The sequence below is a fragment of the Berghia stephanieae genome, chromosome 15 (assembly GCF_034508935.2).
Source record: "Berghia stephanieae isolate SIO BIC M18660-M18661 chromosome 15, UCSD_Bste_1.3, whole genome shotgun sequence".
Lineage (NCBI taxonomy): Eukaryota > Metazoa > Mollusca > Gastropoda > Nudibranchia > Aeolidiidae > Berghia > Berghia stephanieae.
This window is the reverse complement of record NC_088374.1, coordinates 18,057,705-18,065,204: the sequence shown is the minus strand read 5'-3', so window position 1 is coordinate 18,065,204 and position 7,500 is coordinate 18,057,705. Positions and strand designations below refer to the sequence as shown.

At 34.1% G+C, this 7,500-nt stretch overlaps 1 long non-coding RNA gene across 1 annotated transcript in view; it reads right to left on the bottom strand.

Moving 5' to 3' along the window:
• Nucleotides 1-7,500, bottom strand: part of LOC144960648 (uncharacterized) — a 27,673-nt gene that overhangs the window by 14,300 nt on the left and 5,873 nt on the right. The gene's annotated exons all lie outside the window — the stretch shown is intronic.

The following is a 7,500-nucleotide window of genomic DNA, read 5'->3' as shown; positions in this document are numbered from 1 at the left end:
AACCTCAGAAAACTAATATTGCTCTTCTCTTTCTTTGTCACCCAGCTGTTCAAACTATTCAAATATGTTTTTCTTGGTCTACCTTTACTCTTTTTACCTTCTATCTTTCCTGTGAGAGCAAGATGGTCAATACATCTATGTCGATTAAGGTGTCCTAAAAATTGCATTTGTCCTTTTCTTATTGTACGAATTAATAGCCTTTTAGTTTCAGCTTCCTCTAATACGTCTTCATTAGTTTTCTTCTCTGTCCATGAGATTCTTAACATCCTTCTAAGAAACCACATTTCTGCTGCCTCCATTTTCTTTCTAATGTCTTCTGTAATTGTCCAGCTTTCGCAGCCATATAATAATACTGACCATACGTAGGCCTTCAAAACCCTATGTTTTGTTGTCATTGAGATTATGTGGTTTTTAAAAATTAGAATCATTTTTTTAAACTGTCTTTCGCTATTGCAATTCTTCGTTTCATTTCTGTGTTGCATCTTCCATCTGAAGTTATTATGTATCCAAGATATTTAAATGCCTGAACTTGTTTTATAGTTTTTCCATTGCTTATTAAGTTGCATATTGGATTTCTTTCTCTCCTTGATACAACCATGTATTCTGTCTTTTTTACATTTAAGTATAACCCAATAAGTTCACTCTCTGTGACTATTTTATTGAGGAGTAGTTGTAGATTTTCTTTTGAGTCTGAGATTAGTGCTGTGTCACCTGCATATCTTATATTATTGATATTCTCACCATTGATCTTAATGCCTGGGCTATCTCCTAAAGTTCTAATAATTGTTTCGCTGTAGATATTGAAAAGGTCTGGTGATAAAACACATCCTTGTCTAACACCTCGTTTAATTTGCATATATATACTTAATTATCCTTCAATCCTGACGACTTTGTTTCCAATATAAGTTTCTAATAATTCTAAGATCTTTTCCGTCTATGTCTAGTCCTTCGAGGATATTAAATAGCTCATAATGTCTAACTTTATCAAATGCCTTTGAGTAATCAATAAAGTAAATAAATAAGTCTTTCTGGACTTCAATACATCTTTCCATCAACATTGATAAGGTGAAAATAACATTTCTTGTACCTTTGTCGGGAACAAATCCAAATTGAGCTCTTGATATCTCTGGTTTTATACTTTTCTTCATTCTGTTCATTAGTACTCTGAAGAGAATTTTCGTGAAGTGACGCATAAGACTAATCGTTCGGTGTAACTCGCATTCCGTGGCCCCTGGTGACTTTGGAAGTGTTATAAACACTGACTTCAATAAATCATCTGGAATTTTACCACTGTCATATATCTTATTAAATAGATTTGTCACTGTGTTTAAACCTAAATCCTCTAATGTTATGATAATTTCTATTGGGATATTATCAGGGCCTGTTGCTTTGCCTAACTTCATTTTTTTATAGCTGCTTCTACTTCTTCTTTTAAAATTGGTTTCATTCAACATCGCAATTATATCACAATCAATGTTTCTGAAAAAAAAAGATATACAACATTCTAATGAGTAATTGATGGATATACTGGAAATTTGCATCGAACAAAAATATACTCTTAGTTCAAAACTCTCTTATGTGGCTTATACAAGGATTTTGCAGAGAGAAAAGAAAAGTTTCTTGATATTAATTAGGAATAATCAGGATATTAGTTTCTAAAATTATTTTTTAAATGAACTATCTGACAGTTTTTGACTACTTTGCTTTCAACCGAAAGTACAGTCAATATAAGCAAGGATAATTTATTTTTGAGTGACTTATACTTTGAACAAAGCATTCGGTGTGCTCAATGTTGTAACAAACCTGATAAAATACTGTAGACTACACTATGTAATACGCCTAACTGGTACATCTGTGTTTTATAAGCTCTGTGAATTTTGTGATTTAAAAATAATTTACACCGTGTTTTATCATTGGAATTCTATATTTACTTGTTTCTGATATTCTGGAAAAATACTATTGTAGAATTTCATCTAATATTTTAAGATTTATTAAGAAATTTAAAAACAACTTTTACACATTTTATATCTCAGGACAATTTATTTGTTTATATTTTTCTGTGTTTAATGGGAATGATCGTCTATAAATATTCATTAAAATATTCATTAGACCAAGAGGAGGTATGAGAAAACATTGGAATGATTCAAACTATCAAAAACAGTCCACGCACAAACCATCGCACACATATCACAATCAAAATATAACCCAACTAAGCACCCGGTGTAACACACATAGTAAGAATCACTCAAAGAGTCCCCAACTATTTACGAATATGATTTGTCAAGATAGTCAAAACAGAGGAGGAAAAGACAATGACACGGATTGATGTGCCCATTGCTGACACTGTAAATAATTACATTGACAAGACAACTCGCATAACTGAATCAAAATTCAGTAATTGTGGAGTTTTACACCAGAACTTGTCAAAAATTTATATTGAAGCAATGGACACAGATAATAAACAATCTCCCGGTCCTGTTATCGACAATATAAGAAGTGTTCAATATAAACAAAGTACTAAGAAAAATCTCAAAGTAATGAACTTAAATTGCCCATTAATTAAAAATAATCATGCGTCAGTTATTAACATTGTACACGAGAAACCAGATATTATCATTGTCACAGAGTCACGGTTGGAATCGTTTATTCAGGATAACGAATATTTCCCATCAAAATTCAAATTATATATAGCAAAGACCGCAACCTTAATTTCGGGGCTGTTTTTATTGCCATCAGCCAGGAGTACATAAGCTCATTAGTTCCAGAACTAAAGTGTGAGATAATATGGGTCAATGTCAAAATTAAAGTCTCCAGGACACTTTACATATGCTCCTACTATCTACACAATGTGGGTGATGATGAAATCTTGGAGCAATTCAAAAATTGTATGATGAAAATAAACACTATCACAAGTGACATCGTCAAATTAGGAGGAGAATTTAACTTTCCAGGTGGTCACTGGAAATCCAAAACATTAATAGTAAAGACCCCTTTTTCACAGCAACACACATATTTTTGAGTATCTTAGAAAACAGAGCGCTCACACTGCAAATAGAGAAACGAACTCGAATGGCGAACACTTTAGATTTAATGACCACCAATAATCCCAGTCTTATAAACCATCAATGTGTCTTCCCTGGCATCTCAGACCATGTTTTAGTTATTATTGTGGTCGCCATGAACCAGAAAAAGAATAAAGAGAAACAGATAAAAATCCCTCTCTACAGAAAAGCAAACTGGGAATGTCTGAGATGTGAAATTACTGAAACAGCTACCTACGCTACCTACAGGGTTTTTAAACATGCCAACACTTAGCACTGCAGATCTTTGGCAACACTCCAAACATATTCTAGAGAAAGGAATCAGCAACAATATACCACATAACACTTATAGATTCAAAAAGAGTCTACCATGTGTCAATCACTGCGTCAATAAGAATGACGATAAACCAGCGTGACTGGTGTTATAAACGGTATAAAAAGATGAACCATCGCAATTGCAAAGAGAAATTCATTGTACTGAAAACAACTTACACAAAAAGAGTTACGTCAAAAATATTGGGAATACGTGGAGGACAAGTTTAGTCATGATGAGAACGGAAACTATCAATATATTGGTAGGAAACATTTCTGTTCATATATAAAACACAGAAAAATGGAAAGATATGAGATAGCCTCAATCAATGACAATAGCAAATCTCACCGCAGCTTTTGACAAAGCAACAGCCCTAAATACCAATTTCAGTCTGTCTTTTCTAAAATTCAAACTTTAACCATTAAACAAATTGCAGGAAACAGTACAGCAGGCAGAAGCAGATACGTCAAGGAAAACCAGCCTGTGGTAGAAAACATAAATGTTATGAAAGAGGGTATTGCAAATCTTCTTCAAATCTTGGATCCTACAATGGCTAGTCGACCAGACAACATCCAAGCAAGAGTTTTGAAATAGCTTAAAGACTGCGTAGCACCCTGCCTCCTTTTATTTATTTTCAGAGATCATTCGACACTGGTGAAGTAACAGATTGTTGCAGAACATTTGTGAGAGTGATAGCTGATTTATTTGCCTGTGTAATCGGCCTTCCATAGTTTTAATATCATTTAATTTTTACTTGTTTTGGTACATCCAAGATTTAATATCGAAATTCGTTGTATTAAGAATTTTTAAATTACTTAGGTGTACTGAATCATAAATTTGCGTATCATCTGCATATTTACTGAAAGTATGTTCAAGAAATTCAATGGGTTTTCTGTTCAATTGACCTTTTTCCTTTACTTATAGTAATTATAGTTTTCTGCCGTTGTCGGCAAAGAAGTCCAAGAAGAAATCTGGCAATATTTCCTTTATAGAAATTGAAGTTTTATTTTTCGGGTTTAGTTAAACGCTGTTGACTACTGCTCAGGGGAGTAAAATGGTATTCATTTGACTCCGTTACATCTTTTGGATGGAATTATCTGAATGACGACATCTTCCATTCCCTGTCTTACTGGTGCTTGAGAACTTATTCGGGATAAACCGCAACATTTGCAGCAAATTGTTTTTTTTTAATTCTGCTGTCTGACACAGTTTTCTGAGATAAAGTTAATTTCCGTGTTGCTATAAAAATCAGTCAATGTAGTTTACAATACATAACGAGACATGATCTGGCAACATGTAGCGTTATGAATCTCGATATTTTGGATTGAATCATGTGGATATTGCGAAACCTTCATAAAATCAAAGCAAACGACAATAGTTTAATGGTTTTCATACATCTTTCTGTTTCACCATTTGCTCTGAGCCATACAGGTGTGATTTTTCGATGATATACTCTCATGTGTTTTAAATATTCACTGAATTCTGTTGAAATGAGGTCCGTTGTCATTTCCAGTGTGTTTGCGATTCCAAAATCAGCAAAATAGAATTATCAAGTCTAGGTATGGTAGCATTTGAAGACTTGTGTTTTATGATCGCTACCACTACATATCTGGAATATTCATCCATGATCACCAGAATCTTTTCACCATTTGGTAAATGTCAATAATCTGCACTAAGGTCTTACCATGGTTTATCGAGCAGTTTTGACATTCCTAAAGCCTCTCTTGTATTTGATGGTGGAGCCACTTGCCATGCAAAACAATTCAGTACAACTTCATAAACTACTTGTTCCATTCCGCAAAACTATATTTCTTTACCTCATTAATTATGTTTTAATTTGTCTTTGATATGACCTGAGTGCGCGAGGTCTAACGCACGTTTTACCATTGCATTTGGAGGAACAATTTTATTGTTTTTCAGAATAATACCATCATCAGTGATTGAAAGCTCATTCTGACGTCTGTTTTAATGTTAAAAATGTTTGATTATCATCAGTGGAAATGTTGTTCTCTTTTTTAGTCATGTGATTTTATTGAACTGATTTGATTATTGCCTGCGATGTTACGTCATGCGTCAGAATGTGTCTCATGCTTTATTTCCTCCAATGCCATTGCTGTGGTATAGTGTGTCAACAATGTTTTTGACGTATTATTCTGCTATGTTTCGGTCATCTTTGAATGGTCTAACGGCTGGATATCTACTCAAGTAGTCGGCTGTGTTATCTTTATCAAATTTGTAAACAACTTTTATAGCATACGATTGTGTTTTCATTATCCATCGTTCAATTCTTGAAGGAAGCTTAGTTCTTAGATTAACTAAAAGTGTTACTAGCGGTTTGTGATCTGTGTAGATTATAAAATGATGGAGCACCATAGAGATACATATGCCACACGCCCAATTAACAGCTATAGCCTTTCTCTTTCTCTCTCTCTCTCTCTCTCTCTCTCTCTCTCTCTCTCTCTCTCTCTCTCTCTCTCTCTCTCGCTCTCTCACTCTCGTAACTACATAGATTTTAATATCTTTCATAGTATCGAAATGTATATTACTTGTTGGTTCTTGCATTCGCTTCTTTAGTTCTGATAAAACTCGTTCATGGTTTTCTGTCCATGAAAATGTAGATTTGTTTTGATTCAGTTTAAGCAGTTCATATGTCACGGGATGAATCTCGCACCACAGAAGTTTAGCATACGGATGAATTTTCAGACCCCAGACATCGATTTTGGTCTGACATATCCATGACCGCTTTGATTTTGTTGGGACTCGGTTTTATTATATTTTTTTGGAAAGAATGTCCAAGAAATTCAATGGGTTTTTTTCTCCTTATTCAGGGTACGGTTCTTCTCGTTGAGTCTGTCAAATACAATTTTATGGTTTTGGTCGCGTTCTTCTTGAGATTTTCCGGAGACTAAGATATCGTCGCTGAGATCTATTGTTCCTTACCACCCATAGGAAAATCGTCACACTCGTTACGATGCAACCGACACTTTTCTCATGCTGATTTCTCTTGTACAACACAAAATCTAAAGAAAAGACTGTATTGTAGACATCATTTTCTGGAACAACATTCTCTATAGAATGCACTGGTTCCTTTTTTTTTGTTTGATTAGGAAGAGTCTACTTTGTGTCGGGTGGGTGTGAATTTTCGGGGGAAATTAAAAAAATAGCTGGTAAAAAGAGAGTTAAGTGACTGCCCTATCTTTTCTTCGAAATGTCTGACGCACCGTTGATTCCTGAACTTATTCGTTTATATCTGTATATGCCTACATGAGTAGAAAAGATTGTGATGAAGCTGGGTCAAGCTTCAACTGATTATAACATTGATTTAACCTCGATATATGTATGTATCGGCCTTATTATGCTGGTAAGAACCTTTTAAATGCAAACCATTTAATTAGCATCACATACGGTATAGATTTCGTTTCGTTTATTTATTTGAACTTAAACCTAACTACATAATTTGTCAATGGTGATATTGGATTATTACCTTAATATTAAGGACAATGCAAAATAAGCACACAAATATTTTTAAAAACCTAAAACAACAACTAAACAACACAAAAAAAGCAAAGCAAGCAATGCAGATATTGTTTTTCAGGGATTCACACAATTTGTACATGAGTACAGTGAATTTCGATGCCAGCAGAGTAAATGTTACATAAATACGTGCCCCATATTAATTTTAAAAATTGTAGATATTTCGAACTCTCTCCACACCTGTCCACGTACTTTCTCTCTCTCTCTCTCTCTCTCTCTCTCTCTCTCTCTCCTCTCTCTCTCTCCTCTCTCTCTCTCTCTCTCTTTTTTTTTTTTTTTTTTTTTTTTATTTCTTCAATATCTTAACAGCGGAGATAGGGGACCACTGATAACACTATTGCTGTCTAGTATTCTTCAATTTCCCCCACCCCCTCCCCATCCCCCTACCTTATTCTTGAAATATATCTTTCTCTCTCTCTTCCATTGCAGACACACATACAAAGACACACACGCGCGCACACACACACACACACACATACACACATTTACAAATTTCGCCTATATTATTATGACAATCTAATATAAATAAATATATATATATATATATATATATATATATATGTATGTATTCTGTGTTTACTTGATAAAGGCCAACGGATACACCATCAAATA